The sequence below is a fragment of the Balaenoptera borealis genome (genome assembly GCF_965194805.1).
Source record: "Balaenoptera borealis genome assembly, chromosome: 11".
Taxonomy (NCBI): Eukaryota; Metazoa; Chordata; class Mammalia; order Artiodactyla; family Balaenopteridae; genus Balaenoptera; species Balaenoptera borealis.
Window position 1 is genome coordinate 66,342,209 of NC_138868.1, and position 16,687 is coordinate 66,358,895.

Below are 16,687 nucleotides of genomic sequence, written 5' to 3' on the forward strand. Positions count from 1 at the left end.
TTCCTTCTACTAACTTTAGTTTTTGTTGTTCTTTGTTCTCTAGTTGCTTTAGGTGTAAGGTTAGGTTGTTTATTTGGGGTTTTTCTTGTTTCCTAAGGTAAGATTATATTGTTATAAACTTTCCTCTTAGAACTGCTTTTGCTGTATTACATAGGTTTTGGATCGTTGTGCTTTCATTTTCATTTGTCTCCAGGTATTTTTTGACTTCCTCTTTGATTTCTTCAGTGATCCATTGGTTATTTAGTAGCATATTGTTTACCCTCCACTTGTTCGTGTTTTTTATAGTTTTTTTCTTGTAGTTTATTTCTAATCTCATAGCGTTGTGGTTGGAAAAGATGCTTGATATTATTTCAATTTTCTTAAATTTACTGAGGCTCACTTTGTGGCCCAGGATGTGGTCAGTCTTGGAGAACATTCCATGTGCATTTGAGAAGAATGTGTATTCTGCTTTTGGATGGAGTGCTCTATAAATATCAATTAAGTCCATCTGGTCTAATGTGTCACCTAAGGCCTGTGTTTCCTTATTGATTTTCTGTCTGGATGATCTGTCCATTGATGAAAGTGGGGTGTTAAAGTCCCCCACTATCATTGTGTTACTGTAGATTTCTCCCTTTATGCCTGTTAGTGTTTGCCTTATGTATTGAGGTGCTCCTATGTTGGGTGCATATTATGTTTACAATTGTTATATCTTCTGCTTGAATTGGTCCCTTGATTATTATGTAGTGTCCTTCTTTGTTTCTTGTAACAATCTTTATTTTTAAGTCTGTTTTTTCTGATATGACTATTGCTACTCCAGCTTTCTTTTGATTTCCATTTGCATGGAATACCTTCTTCCATCCCCTCACTTTCAGTTTGTATGTGTCCCTAGGTCTGAGGTGGGTTTTTTGTAGACAGCATATATACGGGTCTTGTCTTTGTATCCATTCAGCCAGTCTGTGTCTTTTGGTTGGCGCATTTAATCCATTTACATTTAAGGTAATTATCAACATGTGTGTTCCTATTGCCATTTTTCTTAATTGTTTTGGGGCTTTTTTGTAGATCTTTTTTCTTTCCTTCCTCTTTTGTTCTCTTGTGGTTTGATGACCATCTTTAGTGTTGTGTTTGGGTTGCTTTTTCTTTTTTGTGTGTGTATCTATTGTAGTTTTGGGGTTTGCTGTTCCCATGAGGTTTCGATAAAGCGATCTATATATGTACAAGGTTGTTTTAAGTTGCTAGTCTCTTTCCTGCCTAGAGGAGTTCCTTTAGCATTTGCTGCAAAGCTGGTCTGCTAGTGCTGAATTCTCTTAGCTTTTGCTTGTCTGTAAAGCTTTTCATTTCTCTTTTAAATCTGAATGAGAGCCTTGCTGGGTAGAGTATTCTTGGTTGCAGGTTCTTCCCTTTCATCACTTTAAATATATCATGCCACTCCCTTCTTGCTTGCAGAGTTTCTGCTAAAAGATCAGCTGTTAACCTTATGGGGGTTCCCTTGTATGTTATTTGTCGTTTTTCCCTTGTTGCTTTCAATAATTTTTCTCTATCTTTACTTTTTGTCAATTTGATTACTATGTGTCTCGGTGTGTTTCTCCTTGGGTTTACCCTGCCTGGGACTCTCTATGCTTCCTGGACTTGGGTGGCTATTTCCTTTCCCATGTTAGGGAAGTTTTCAACTATAATCTCTTCAAATATTTTCTCGGGTCCTTTCTCTCTCTTCTCCTTCTGGGACTCCTATAATGCGAATGTTGTTGCGTTTAATTTTGTCCCAGAGGTCGCTGAGACTGTCTTCATTTCTTTTCATTCTTTTTTCTTTATTCTGTTCTGCAGCAGTGATTTCCACCATTCTGTCTTCCAGGTCACTTATCCATTCTTCTGCCTCAGTTATTCTGCTATTGATTCCTTCTGGTGTATTTTTCATTTCAGTTATTGTATTGTTCATCTCTGTTTCTTTGTTCTTTAATTCTTCTAGGTCTTTGTTAAACATTTCTTGCATCTTCTTGATCTTAGCCTCCATTCTTTTTCCATGGTCCTGGATCATCTTCACTATCATTATTCTGAATTCTTTTTCTGGAAAGTTGCCTATCTCCACTTCATTTAGTTGTTTTTCTGGGGTTTTATCTTGTTCCTTCATGTGGGACATAATCGTCTTCCTTTTCATTTTGTCTGTCTTTCTGTGATTGTGGATTTCATGCTACAGGCTGCAGGATTGTAGTACTTCTTGCTTCTGCTGTCTGCCCTCTGGTGGATGAGGCTATCTAAGAGGGTTGTGCAAGCTTCATGATGGGAGGGATTGGTGGGTATTGCTCTTGTGAGCAGAGCTCAGTAAAACTTTAATCCTCTTGTCTGCTAATGGGTGGGGCTGTCTTCCCCCCTTGTTGGTTGTTTAGCCTGATGTGACCCAGCACTGCAGCCTACAGGCTCTTTGGTGGGGCTAATGGCGAACTCCAGGAGGGCTCATGCCAAGGAATACTTCCCAGGACTGCTGCTGCCAGTGTCCTTGTCCCGACGGTGAGCCACAGCCACCCCCCGCCTCTGCAGGAGACCCTCCAACCCTGGCAGGTAGTTCTGGTTCAGTCTCCTATGGGGTCACTGCTCCTTCCCCCTGGGTCCTGGTGCACACAAGACTTTGTGTGTGTCCTCCAAGAGTGGAGTCTCTGTTTTCTCCAGTCCTGTCGAAGTCTTGCAATCAAATCCCGCTGGCCTTCAAAGTCCGATTCTCTGGGGATTCCTCCTCCCATTGCCAGACTTCCAGGTTGGGAAGCCTGACATGGGGCTCAGTACCTTCACTCCAGTGGGTAGACTTCTGTGGTATAAGTTTTCTCCAGTTTGTTAGTCACCCACCCAGCAGTTATAGGACTTGATTTTGTCGTGATTTTGCCCCTCCCACCATCACATTGCAGCTTCTCCTTTGGCTTTGGATGTGGGGTATCTTTTTTTGGTGAGTTCCAGTGTCTTCCTGTTGATGATCGTTCAGCAGTTATTTGTGATTCCCGTTCTCTCGCAAGAAGGAGTGAGTGCACGTCCTTCTACTCTGACATCTTGAACCAATCTCCTCTCTACTATTTTTTTAACTTAATGGAGCATTCAGTGAAATTAAATTTGGGATATTACTTTCAAGTCACCAATTTTGGATATATTCATCCATCTGAACATCTTTGTTTATTGTTTAACTGATTTCATCTTTTATTTGGAAAAACTTTTTTTTCCTACTTTATCTGGTTAGTTTTATTTTTCTTTTAATTTTGTTAGTATGAGTACTTAGCACCTAATTTTCAGTCTTTTCCTTTAATAATAAAGGTGTATTAGCCTCACAGTTTTCTTCTGAGGCAAGCTTTAACTGTATCCCACAAGTTATTACATGACATACTTTTTTTATCTTTGTAATTTAAAGAGTTTATAATTTAGGTTTGATTTCTAGTTGATTCCATAGGTTATTTAGGAGTTCATTTCTTATTTTACCTAGTTATATTAGTTTGTTTTCTTCTTTTTATTAGATTATGTTTGAAGAATATGGCATGTATAATATCAGCATTTAAAATTTTATTAATAATGTCTTTCTGGCTTAATGTATGGCTGAGTTTTGTAAAAGAAACATTTAAAAATTACATTTTCTCTACTCAAAAGAACTTTGATATACACTCAAAGTGATTAAGTCGCTGTATGACCATGCTTAATTTTTTGTCTATTACATCTTTCAGTTCTAAAAGATCAATTGAAATATCTCAAGGTAACTTTATTTTAATAAACTTCTCATTTATCTCTTTTGTTCTTAATATTTTATTTGCATTGTTATTTAGTACATTTCCATGTAAGCATATTTTATCTACTTTGAAACCTATGCTTTTTGCCTATTCATAGGTGTCCCACAATAGCCCTCTCCTCTAGAAATTCTACCTAGGCCTGCAACCTCAAAAGTACCTTTTCCTACTTGCCTCTGTGGGTGTTGTCTTGTTCCAAGACCTAGTTAAGATTAAGTTTAGAGGGAGAGAATGCTTGAAATGCAAATTCACACTGCTATTAGGTGCTTTAGGCTTTTCATTTAATATATTTTTTCCTCCCTGATTTTTATGATTTTAACAGGCCTTCTCAACAGTGTAGAATACAGAATACTGACAAGTATTAACAGTGAACTAAGTGGAACAGATATATTGAATGAAAAGTGAGGACATGGAGAGAGGCAAAATGTGCAGATGTAATTACTTGTTATGATAACAGTTACCATTTATTGAATGTCTACTATGTGTAGACACTATGTACATGTGCACACTGTCTGTTCCCTACAGCTGCACATAAGGTAGGTATTATTCACTTCATTTTAGAAATGAAAAAGTATTTAGAAAAGAGAGATTAAGTATCATGGTAAATGTCATACATGTTAAGTGGCTGAGCTAGAAAGCTTGGCTGATTCCCAAAGTATGTCTGAGTCCCAGTGCCCAGTTCTTCCCAGTGTACCACACTACCTTACTTACATGCAGACTTAAGGGGATATTCTGAATAAATAGTTGTCCGTAAATAAAAACCATAATACTCCTTTAACTATAGAAACTGTATTTATTTAATAAATATATATTCAACATGGTACTAATGTTACAGCCACAAAGTAAGAGGAAATGATGGTAGAGTAGGTGTTTTCAGAAGAAAGTAAAGACTAATGGAGACATGTATTTCAAGTACCTGTGGAATGTCAGAATGGAGATATCTAGTGATAAGCTGGAAATATTGCTTACTCTGGGAAGGGGTCATTCAGTCATTCAGATCAATAAAACATATTTATTGGGCATCTACTCTATTCAGGGCATAGACAGGCAATGAGAATAGCTGCAAGGGTATTCAGACTACTTTAGGTATTGGCTGAATACAGTTTTTATTAGCCCTCACCAAATAAATGAGAGTTGACGTGGGAGTAGAGGTCACCCAAAGCAAGCCCATAGAACACAGGGGAAAGTGGAGGGAAGAGGCTGAAGACAGCTTAACAATTAGCAGAAATGTAAGGGCTAAGCTAAAGAACAGGAGTTCATGAAGGAAAAATTAAGAGAATCAGAAGGAGGACCAAGAAAGTTAATACTATGTTGAAAGTGAGGAAGAGGACATTTTGAGTGTCTAAAATTTGAAGAATGAGTTTTTGCTTCAACCATTCCCAAGTCAGAACCAATTTTAGCTTCTACTTCCAGGACCACATGCCAAATTGGTGTTCTCTTTCTTGGGTTCAGGGCAGAGACCCCAGCTCTTTGCAAAACTGATCAGAAACCTGGAGTTGACAGTCCTGAAATCCTCTAGAGAACTGAGAGCTACCTGAGACTGCAGCATGGCCATTCCTGATGGACATTACTACAAGCATTGGCTCATATTTTGTGGTTCTAAGATATAGATTGAGTAGCATCTTGAAGCTGTCCTGTTCCATTATACCAGTATACCACAATGTGGCACATGCTGAGAGTTGCCTTAAAAAATAAATTTCTCACATCAAGCTATCATTTGCATATCCTTATAAAAGGAAGCAGATGTATTACCATAGCTTGAACTTTCTAGTTGCTTAGAACCTGAATAAATAGGAATAAACAGGAATTATTGTGCCATGTTTGAATTTCTTTATTGATTTTTCTTTGAAAAACTTAGGCTATAGACAGCAGACCTGTTGCATAATTGCAAGAGCTAATAAAAAGGTCATTTGCACATGATTCACATGACATGTCTCAAAGTCAAAAAGAAAGTATAATTTCATTTCCTGTACAATGTTAAGTTCAACATTCTGGCTCCCTAGAAGACCAGGAAAACAATTGTACCCTCTATATATAATTCCTGATTTGGTTCAGCTGAATCCATTAATAGGGAAATAATTGATTCAGAGGTATTATGATACATCTCTACAGAGACAGTAATATATTTAGAGAATCTCTATGGTTATCTCTAAGATCTCAATTTGCATGAGATATGTTATTTTTAATGATAAAAATATTCAAAAATTTCCTGAAGCATTGATTGTATTTCCTATATCTGCCAGAAGCCAGGAAAGCTGGGTTATAATTATATCTGTGCCACTAACTCACGTGGTGATCTTTTTTTTTTTTTAATAAATTTATTTATTTTATTTTTGGCTGCGTTGGGTCTTCGTTGCTGCGTGCAGGCTTTCTCTAGTTGTGGCGAGTGGGGGCTGCTCTTCGTTGGCGGTGCGCAGGCTTCTCATTGTGGTGGCTTCTCTTGTTGCGGAGCACGGGCTCTAGGCACACAGGCTTCAGTAGTTGTGGCACATGGGCTCAGTAGTTGTGGCACGCAGGCTCTAGAGCGCAGGCTCAGTAGTTGTGGCACACAGGCTTAGTTGCTCCGCAGCATGTGGGATCTTCCCGGACCAGGGCTCGAACCCATGTCCCCTGCATTGGCAGGCAGATTCTTAACCGCTGCGCCACCAGGGAAGCCCCTCACATGGTGATCTTGAGGAGATCATTTCAAACTATCCCTGTGATTCTTCCCTTGAAACTTCACTGGATTGTTATGAAATTTGAAAAGATTGATTCAAGAAATATTTATTAAGTGCTTACTGTGTGTCAAGCTCTGTTCTAACACCAGGGCTTCAGTGGAGAACATGCCAAATGAGGTTGCTGCTTTCCTGGAGCTTAAATTCAAGCCAAGAAAAAAAAATTAAACAGCTACATGTGGATATATATCACAAAGGGAAGTATCAGATGTAATGGTAGTACGTGGTAGTTTGGGAGTCAGGAAAGAATTCTCTGAGAAAATGACACATAAGCTGAGATCTCCAGGGTAAGAGTTGTATATGTCAGCAACATTCTATGTAGTAAGGAAAACATATAGAAAGGCAGGAAGAATTTGAAGAAGTATGAAAAGTTCAGAATAGCTATCATGATGAGTGATGGGGAAGAAGTGAAAGGTAAGTAGTTATGAAAACACAGTGTGACATGGCTAGTGAGAATGTAAATTGATTCAAACATTTTGGAAAGTGTTCTGGTAACATGAAATAAGAACATCAAAAAATATTTCTAGCCTTTGATTCAACAATTTCATATCTGGATATCTATCCTGCCAAAAATCTTACAAAATACAGAAAAAATTTAAGAACAAAGATATTAAGGTGCATCTGTAACAGGAAAATCAGGGAAAAAATGCCTATACAGAGATGAGCAGAAATATAGTGTGTGCAAATTAGGAAATACATACAGCTAATAAAAGTCTGTTTATGAAGAGTTTGTAATAATATTTTTTAAATTGTTATAATTTATTTTATAGTACTAAAAGAAGCAGGGGCAGGGCAGGGGTGGGTCCAGGTAAATACTGCTCACGCCGTGGATCTGGATCACAGCTGAGGAACTCTCAGATGAGGATATCCTGATCTTTTGTAGGGTTACTGGCAGATCAGCTTCACCTCTCCTCCAAAGAAAGATATTATCTTTATTGTCTGGAATGTCTCCAGGAAGAAGAGGGAATCATCTCATCTTTACTATCCTGGTCAGCAAACAAGTCTGTTCTTCGGCCTCTAGGGAGACAGTATTTCTAGCTTCCAAGACTTTTTGCCAAGAGAACAATCTTGAAAAGGTAATCTATCACAAGATGTATAGAAATGCCATGGAGAATTGTCTCCTCAAAGCCGTTATTTTCATTATTTTTATCATTTTAACTGATAATAACTCTTAAGTGTTGTTTCAGCAGAGATTATTATAACAAGCACATAATACTCATAGTAGTGTGAAAAATGGAAAGTTGGCTACATAGTGACCCATAAGTGTTAGCCAATCTAGGGAAGTTTCTGCCACTAATTAGTTGTAACAACTTCTCTGGGCTCCGGTTTCTATTAAATGACAGTTCAAGACTAGTCGGCTATCTAATCTCTAGTCTACTTTAAATTCTGTCATGTTATTATTCCATATGTGGGGAGGGACACCCATAACTAGTACTATACAGGCTTGGACTAGGTTTTAATAAAGGATTATTGAATTGAACTGCCCCTGGTTCATATGCAAACATTTCTGAAAACTACAACAAAACATGCCTAAATCATAATCTCTCCACCAAAAAAAATTTTTTAATCACTTCTAATTTCACTGTTGACTAAGATTATTTTTCCTATACAACCCCTTAGTGATACTAGGAAAAGGGATGAAAAGGGGATTCAGAGTTGGGTAAAGTGCAGAGAGAGCATCATAGCAGGAGAGCCCTCAAGTGTGGGAGGTTTCCTGAGAGCTAGATAGGAGGAAAGGGGAAATGGAGCAAAATAAACAACATCGACCTTCCTCATATTTCTTCCAAGAATCTGCCCTCCGTGCCTTCAACAAACTCGTGTTCTTTAAAAAAAAAAAAAAAAAAAAGAAGAAGAACTGTATTACCATAATTTCCAAATACAAATCATATGAAGTTATTTGATGGGATGTAAGGAGCAAAATGCATCAATATGTATGTGAATAGGTAATATGTCACATATTCATATGCATGGCTCTTTTTCATATGTGTGTATTAATAGATCCTGTTGTGATTAATAAGATACAAATTTGTGAGGCAATTTATAGAAATGTTTAGTCAAATGTTTTTTTTTTGTTTGTTTTGGCTGCGTTGGGTCTTCATTGCTGTGGGCTTTCTCTAGTTGCGGCAAACAGGGGCTACTCTTTGTTGCAGTGCGCGGGCTTCTCATTGCTGTGGCTTCTCTTGTTGCGGAGCACAGGCTGTAGGTGTGTGGGCTTCAGTAGTTGCAGCATGAGGGCTCAGTAGTTGTGGCACGCAGGCCCTAGAGCACACAGGCTTCAGTAGTTGCGGTGTGTGGGCTCAGTAGTTGCGGCACACGGGTTCTAGGGCGCATGAGCTTCAGTAGTTGTGGCTTGCGGGCCCTAGAGCGCAGGCTCAGTAGTTGTGGCGCACGGGCTTAGTTGCTCCGTGACATGTGGGATCTTCCTGGACCAGGGCTCAAACCCGCGTCCTCTGCACTGGAAGGCGGATTCTTAACCACTGCACTACCAGGGAAGTCCGAAAATGTATGTTCTTTAGCAACTAACTCTAAAGGTACGGCTAATAAGATAGAGGTGAAATGGAGGTTGTCAGTGACATTTTAAAAATTATTTGAAGTGGTTATTTTATATTTGAAAAGGTGGAAAGGACTATTGCATACCATCTTTGAGAAGCAGCTTTTGGTATTCTCTGCTCAGGAGTGAGGAAAACCAGATTTCAGGCCCAACTTAACTACTATCTAGCTGGCGATCTTGGCTTAGTCACCCTGCCTCACTGGGTCTGCCTTGGCTTAACTGTTCTGTGTGAGTCAAATGTGGCTTAGGATAATCAAGAAAGAGTATGTTGTAATCATGAAAGTCTCTGAATTAGATTTAGGAATGATAATTCCCTGTATAAAGACTTAACAAAATTCCAGCCATTTGAAATTTTGTTATTTGAATCTCAGCACAAATAGGATAGTACCTGCTAATTCAGATATTTTGTATTAATTTTTAAAAGATGCAGTCCTCATAAAAACCTGAAATAAGTGTAACAATGTACACGTTACCACCTTGCAGACAGCCCCCAGCTCGTAAGTAGTGGTAAGCATTCAATCCAGGTCAGTGTCCAATTCTCATGCTCTTTCATTATACCACATGCCTTATGCACCCAAATTTTTATTGTATAAAAATGAAATTAAACTTTCCTATCCTCCAAGACCTGAAAAATCTAACATTATCTAACATTATTGTGAGCTTCTATTTCCCTGTGCATATTATCCCTTGAGAATCTGTAACAGTTTAAGAAATATTTCTATTATTTAACAAGTATCTCTTTCATAGGGAAAACTTCAAAATCAGTCTGGCAGAGCTCCCAAAACTGCAAGATCTCTCACCTTTTAGTGAATGGAGTCATTTTTAGCTTTCTTTGTTGTGAAATGAGAGCAAATAACCACCCCAGTAGATCCCATAAGCTCACAGGGGTGTACTGTGGCTGTGAGAGGGGCTGAGCAGCTCTGGAAGGTGGGGTAGGGATCCAGGGGAAGAGTAAACTGACACTGGAGTGGCTTTAAGAAAAGAGGAAATGGTTTCTGTAGATGCTGACAAAACTCTCACATGCCCAATCAAAATATACATGCCACCCAAACCCGTTATGAATTTCCCTTTAACTTATTTTTTTTCTTTTGCCTCACCTTTTCTTGTACAAATGAAGGGTTTGAAAGAAAGAAGTAGGATGTTTTTATATGGGAAAAGATTTTAAATTTTTGTATCTTGCTTTCTTCTCTCTAAAAGTAGAGAATTGGACTAAGTTTATTCTTTTAGTTTTGGTAGGCTGAAATCACAGTTTTAAATTTAGAAATTTATTTTGTTAGTAATGTATAAGACATTTTAAAACATTTTACATTTTTAGGGATAGACAGAAACAGGCTTATTTCTTCCAAGCATGGAAAGCACCAAGCATCTATTGTTTTTTTTCTGACAAATTAATACAGCCACGTAGATTAATACTGTTTTAAGAGTTGTCTACTTCTTGAATGCAAACATCAGCATCTGTGGAATGGAGATGAGGAAAACATGGATGTTTAACCCAAAGAAAACGTAACCAGATAAGAGAAAAACAATGCAGGAACTGTTTTCGATTAACTTTGCTAAGTAATTGATCATTAAAAATAACTAGATAAAAGAATTATAGTTCAGGAACTATTTTACCATTATTATGTTTGCTCATAACCCAAACATGTTCACCAGCTCTGCATCTTGTCTCTCCCCACTCTGACAAGTTTCCCAAAATTTATCAGTCTGTATGTTTAGCCCTCTCCACCTTTGCTCTTCATGTATCCACCTGCCCTTATGCCCCAACCTCTACTGAAGAAAAGGAAAAAAGGAAAGAATTCTAATTATCTTTCTCCCCAGCTTTTGAGGACTAAGTCACCGCTGTTTTGTCCTGTAGTATCCCTGTTAACTAGCAATTACCTAATGAGTGGATGAACTGACATCTCTTCAACCTGAAGTACCTGAAACATTGGTAGAAGCTTCCTTCCCCAGTAGAAAACTGAGACCCCAGTCCAGTCCTCAACTTTCTGCTTGTTTTCAAGCACGAGAGGGTTTCTCTGCTTTTAGGGAAGGAATAAGTGCAAAGCCAGCTCTTGCTATAATTGTCAAATTGAATCTTTCGTGCTCCCCTTTGGACTTTTCTTTACTCCCCAGCTGTAAATGATTTATTTCTCCCGGGAAAAGACTTACATTTAACAGGGCTCTTTAGTGATTTCATTTCAATCTTCCTTTTGAACAGATATATATTCTTCATTAATAATGAAAGAAAATCCAATAGAAAAATGAACCATGGATATGAATTAGCAGTTTAAGTGAAATAAAAATAGTTTAATTTTTACCAATTAATTCAAAATGCATATTAAAATGAGATATCAATTTTTGCTTATAAAGGTGATAAAATTGTAATAAAGAGACTGATCATATCCACTTTGGGTTAAGATGTTGGAAAATAGGTACCTTGCTGCATTATTGATGGGCACAACAATGGAAATAGCCTTTCTTAAGAGCAATTGACGGTATTGATAAAAATTTTAAGGACATGTAGTGCTTTGACACTGCACTTCCATGGGTTATGGGTTCATTATAGCATTGCTTATAATAGTGAAATGGTGAGTAATAGAAGAATGGTTAAGTAAATTAAGGAAAATGGGTACTATGGACATTTTTGGAGCTGTTCAAAAAAGAATAAGATAGAGCTTTACATATAGACATGGAAAGGTGGATATAATGCATGATATGAAAAGTTACCTGATAAAAGAATATGTGTATTTTCAGGTTTGTATATACAAAGAAATAAATTGTCTGAGATAACCAGAAAGCTCTTAACAATCGTTGCTTTGAGGTGGAGGGTAGGGGAAGCTGAGATGCATGCACCGCAATCTTCTAAATGAGGACTATCTCTAATAGTCTATGAGGCAATGGGTTTTATCACCTGAATTTTTATATTGTAAGCTCAAAGAAAACGTTTAAAGCAAAATTTCAACCTTAATGCATTTAAAGTAATTTTTAAAATTTCTCTATGTTTCTTTATTCCCCCCACATATATTATTTGAATACTTTATCTATGCAATGAACTTTGCCAGACAACTACAGTATATATGCAAATACACACATCTCTGCTTACACACACAGACACACACACACACACACACACACACACACATATCTCTGCTCTCATGGAGCTAACAGACTGTGTGCACACGTTTTTCTTCACTCTTGCATAGAGCTCATACCTGCTACTATTTTTCCTAACATTTTATTACCTAATTTAATAATTATTATTTTGAATATTCCATCAAAAAGAAGTTCCAAAATGGACATAATTATTGCCCTATAGGTGAGCATTTAGGATATATGTACCCTTTCTCAGTGAATGGTCTACTCTAGAAGGGGATCAGTTACATGGATACCTTTTACTTCCTGTGTATCTCCGACTAACCAAGCACTTTGCATATACACCTACTTTCATTCTCACAATAGCACTACAGTATTAGTATTCTTATATTACCAATGAGAAAGGTAAGTTAAGAGATATTTTGTAAGGAGGATATGATTCACTGCTACTTTTAGAAAAAAAAAAACAACTCTAAATTGCCTCTTTCAATTCAGGAACTTGATTAATGATTACATAATCATTATGTTTAATCCTCCAAAAGCTCCAGCTAGATACATATCTCAAATTTATATTTGAGGAAATTCAGAGAAAATAAAGCCTTAGGTTCACATCCGGGACTGACTTGACAGGCTGTTAGCAAGGGTGTCAAGCAACACTACTGAGTGATGCCATCTCACTGTGATAGTAAATGCATCCCCACCCAAGAACGGGAGTCAAATGGGGATGAACTCTGTGTGGCAAGTTTTCCTTGATTGTTGTTACCGCAACCCTGGACATCCTCAGTTGGTTCTCCTTAGGTAGGATCAAGTAATTCTTCTTCCCTCATTTGTCCCCAAATTTCCCTTTACATTTTGGTGGAAGCAAGAAGGATGAAAAGAACACAGGACCAGGCACTGATGAGGTACTTGATGTGAGGGGAGCAAAGGCAAAGAGGAGGCATGAGTTTAACGGAGAGGCTGAGATCACCCCTAAATAGAAGCTTCCATTCCTTACACAAAGTGCCACACATTCTGCCTCTGAAAAACACCTAAATGAAGAACAGGTTTCTCCCCGCCAGAGGCCACAGCCTAGACTGTGTGGTCTTTCTCCTTCTCTTCTGCAGAACCCATGGGGGTTTTTTTACGTCCACCAAAGAGGGTTCAGACTGCTTCCCAACAGCATCTGGAATCTTGGAATTCAAACTGTGCATATTCACTTATTAAAGGACAGGCTTGTCACTCATTTCAGTTGTGCCTAAGGATATTAAGTTAGTATTAAGTTATGCCAACCTACTTTACTCCTCCAGAGGCAGGAGAGTGGTGGTTATGGGCATAGAACTTCAAGTTAAAAGATTTTCATTACAATCACTGGTCTGCTCCTGATTAGATTTTGGCAATGTATTACACCTCTGAGCTAGTTCTGTAAAATGACAAAGCTATTATATTTTTCATTAAATTGTTGTGAATATTAAGTATGGCTACCTAGCATAGGGGGCTGTCGTCATCATCATCATTATCATCATCACCATCATTATTATTTTGCAGGTCTAAAAACCTTTATATGTTGGGTTATACTGTCCATTCTTTCTGATCCCAGGCTTGAACTTTGCTTTTCAACTGTGACTCGTTTCTCATCTCCCCTGACTTCCTTGGGAGTGCCCCCGGTGCTCCTGGTGCTTTTCTAGCCTTCAGAACTAGAAGGCTCAGTGGCTCCTTGACATCCTGGAGGGCAGTGCCTCTGTTGAGTGCTATCAGGACCAATCAGAACAAGCCTCTGTTTCTTGCATGTTGGCCAGGATAAGATTCCAAGAAAGTCTTTTCTGTTTTCTGTAACTTAAATTTTCAACCTTCTAACTCTGCACTTTCAAGCTTTCCCAAAACTTAAAGTGTTGTCTTTAGTCTATTCTGGCTCAAGAGTGATTTATGTGAAATGCTTTGAAAATTATAAAGTGCTGTAGAAATGTTGAAATTGTTATTGTTTGTTTTCCACCCAGCTGTTAGTAACTCTTAGCACAAAATTCTGATTATTAAAACTAAAGCATTGGTACCTAATGCCACAAAACTGTACACTTAAAAATGGTTAAAATAGTAAATTTTGTTATATATATATATATATATATACTATAAATATATAACATAAATATTGTATATTATATATATGCAATAAAAATATAAATAAAAATGTTTTAATAAAAAAATAAATATAGTAAGAGGAAAATTTAAAAAAAGAAAAAAACTAAAGCATTGGGACTTGCCTGGCGATCCAGTGGTTAAGACTCTGCGCTTCCAACACAGGGGGCGCGGGTTTGATCCCTGGTCGGGGAACTAAGATCCCACATGCCTCGTGGCACAGCCAAAAAAAACAAACAAACAAAAACAAAACTAAAGCATTAAAATCCTATTCATGTTTTGATTTTTTTCTACAGTTCTACATCTACACCAGACAGAGGTACACATTTACTTATATTTTGAGGGAGAGGGTTTTACAACATCATCTTTATTGTAGGGTCCTTTTCCAGATACTTGAGGACTTATCTAGCCTCTTTGTCTTTCAATTCAATAAAGCCTTCCTAGTTATGGAAAACTGGGAATAAAGTTAAGCTTATTTAAGACGTATTTAATTCTTTAAGAAAAGCAGTTTAGTTTCTATTTACAATCACAAGTTTATTAATCAAGTCTTGATCTAAGATCTTTAGAAAATTATTTTGATGAATAGATAAATAATTTATAACTTATCATGAAGCAAAAACCTTTTTATGGGTCAAATAATGTCACTGTAATATTATTTAAATTATTCTTGCTCTGATATATTGTCATTTAATAACTATCTTGCATATTAACAATAAAAGTCAAACAATCCTGTAGAAAAATGGAGAAAGACTATGAACAGCCACTTACTAAAAGAAATATAATCAATAACACATTTAAAATGCTTACAATTTGAATAAAAACATAAAATTTAAAATGAGACCTTATTAAATTTATTATATTGCCCAAAATATAAAAGATCTATAATATCCAGTGTTAGCTGTTTTGAGTGGCACTATCCAATAGAACCTTCTGTGATGATTGAAATGGTCTATATCTGTGATGTCTGATATGGCAGCCAATTACCACAAGTGGTTATTGATCACTTAAAATGGCTAGTGTGACTTAGAATTGAAGTTTTAATTCTATTTAATTTAAATTTAAGCAACTACGTGTGGCTAGTGGCTCCCATGTGGGACAGCACAGGTAGCAACATGGGCAGTCCATTAAACCTTTTGTGGTAGTATAAATTCATATACCTGTTTTGAAGAGTGATTTGGAAAAATCAAAATTTAAAAGGCAGACACAATGCTAAGAGTAGTGATTATGAGCACGTGAATGAATACTTGAAAGTGTGCAAATATAGTCAAATAATATTTATTGCAGTGTAATTTTTGAGTTAATAGTTAGAAACCCAGTTAAATATCCATTAATTTAAAAATAGTTTGTTTATATAGTGTATTTATATGTTCAAACTGTATAATTTTATACAGTTATTTATAAAAGTATATGTCAGATTTGCAAGTATTAACTTGACTGTCCATGATAGTCTGTTGAATTAAAAAATAGTTAGATTGCTAAAAATATGCATGGTCTGGCAAACTTATTTCTCAAAGAAAATATATGGGTATGTCTGTCTATGCATAAAAAAAATATGATAATACATTAAAGCAAGTGTCATTGGTACTTTTCAGTGGCGAGTGGGGTAAGCAACTAACGGGTTGCTTGAATATTCTAAAAACGTGTTTTCTTTTTTAAAAAGAAAAAATCTAAGGAGAAAATATTAATTTCATTTTATGTGCTCAAATTATGCAAAATTTATATTCTATATTTTAAGATTTTACAATTCTATAGGGAATATAGACATGAAAAATAATACATTTATTAACAGTTGTGAACCTTGGAATACTGACTTCTTCAATATAAGAAAGGGAGAGGATATATGACTGTATATTTACTCTTGATTTGTGGAGGTGGTATTGCTGAGGGTAGTTGTGATCTTTGTGCAGATATGTGAGTGAAAAATTAGTGTAGAATCAGCTGTCTTCGACTGCCAAAATCATGTGATATTTATCCTGCATATAAACCAGTTCCAGCCTTTTTCTGATTGGGATCTCCTCTTAAGCTTTTAGTTATCACAAGGACTTGGATCAAAGGGGAAGCTCTTTCTAAAACATAAATTTGATCTCACTCAGTCTTTCACTTAAAGAAACTTTAGAAGTCTCCACACAGTTTATGGAATATTGTCAAGTCCATGCTTTTTTTTTTTTTTAATTTATTTTTATTTTTTATTTATTTATTTTTGGCTGTGTTGGGTCTTCCTTGCTGTGCGTGGGCTTTCTCTAGTTGCGGCGAGTGGGGGCTACTCTGCATTGTGGTGCACGGGCTTCTCATTGCGGTGGCTTCTCTTGTTGCGGAGCTGGGCTCTAGGCGCATGGGCTCAGTAGTTGTGGCTCATGGGCTTAGTTGCTCTGTGGCATGTGGGCTCTTCCCAAACCAGGGCTTGAACCCATGTCCCCTGCATTGGCAGGCGGATTCTTAACCACTGTGCCACCAGGGAAGCCCTAAGTCCATACTCTTTAGCAGCATATGCTAAGACTTCCATAATCTGA

At 37.1% G+C, this 16,687-nt stretch overlaps 1 long non-coding RNA gene across 2 annotated transcripts in view; it reads left to right on the plus strand.

The window, feature by feature from the left end:
- LOC309605137 overlaps positions 1 to 16,687 on the plus strand; it is a 394,782-nt gene that overhangs the window by 11,672 nt on the left and 366,423 nt on the right. Inside the window, exons 3-4 of one of the 2 annotated variants that reach the window (XR_014231243.1) lie at positions 7,329 to 7,521; positions 8,234 to 8,388. The exons of the other annotated variant lie outside the window; for it this stretch is intronic. This is a non-coding gene — a long non-coding RNA (uncharacterized lncRNA). The remainder of the gene's footprint in view (positions 1 to 7,328; positions 7,522 to 8,233; positions 8,389 to 16,687) is intronic. 2 annotated transcript variants of the gene reach the window in all.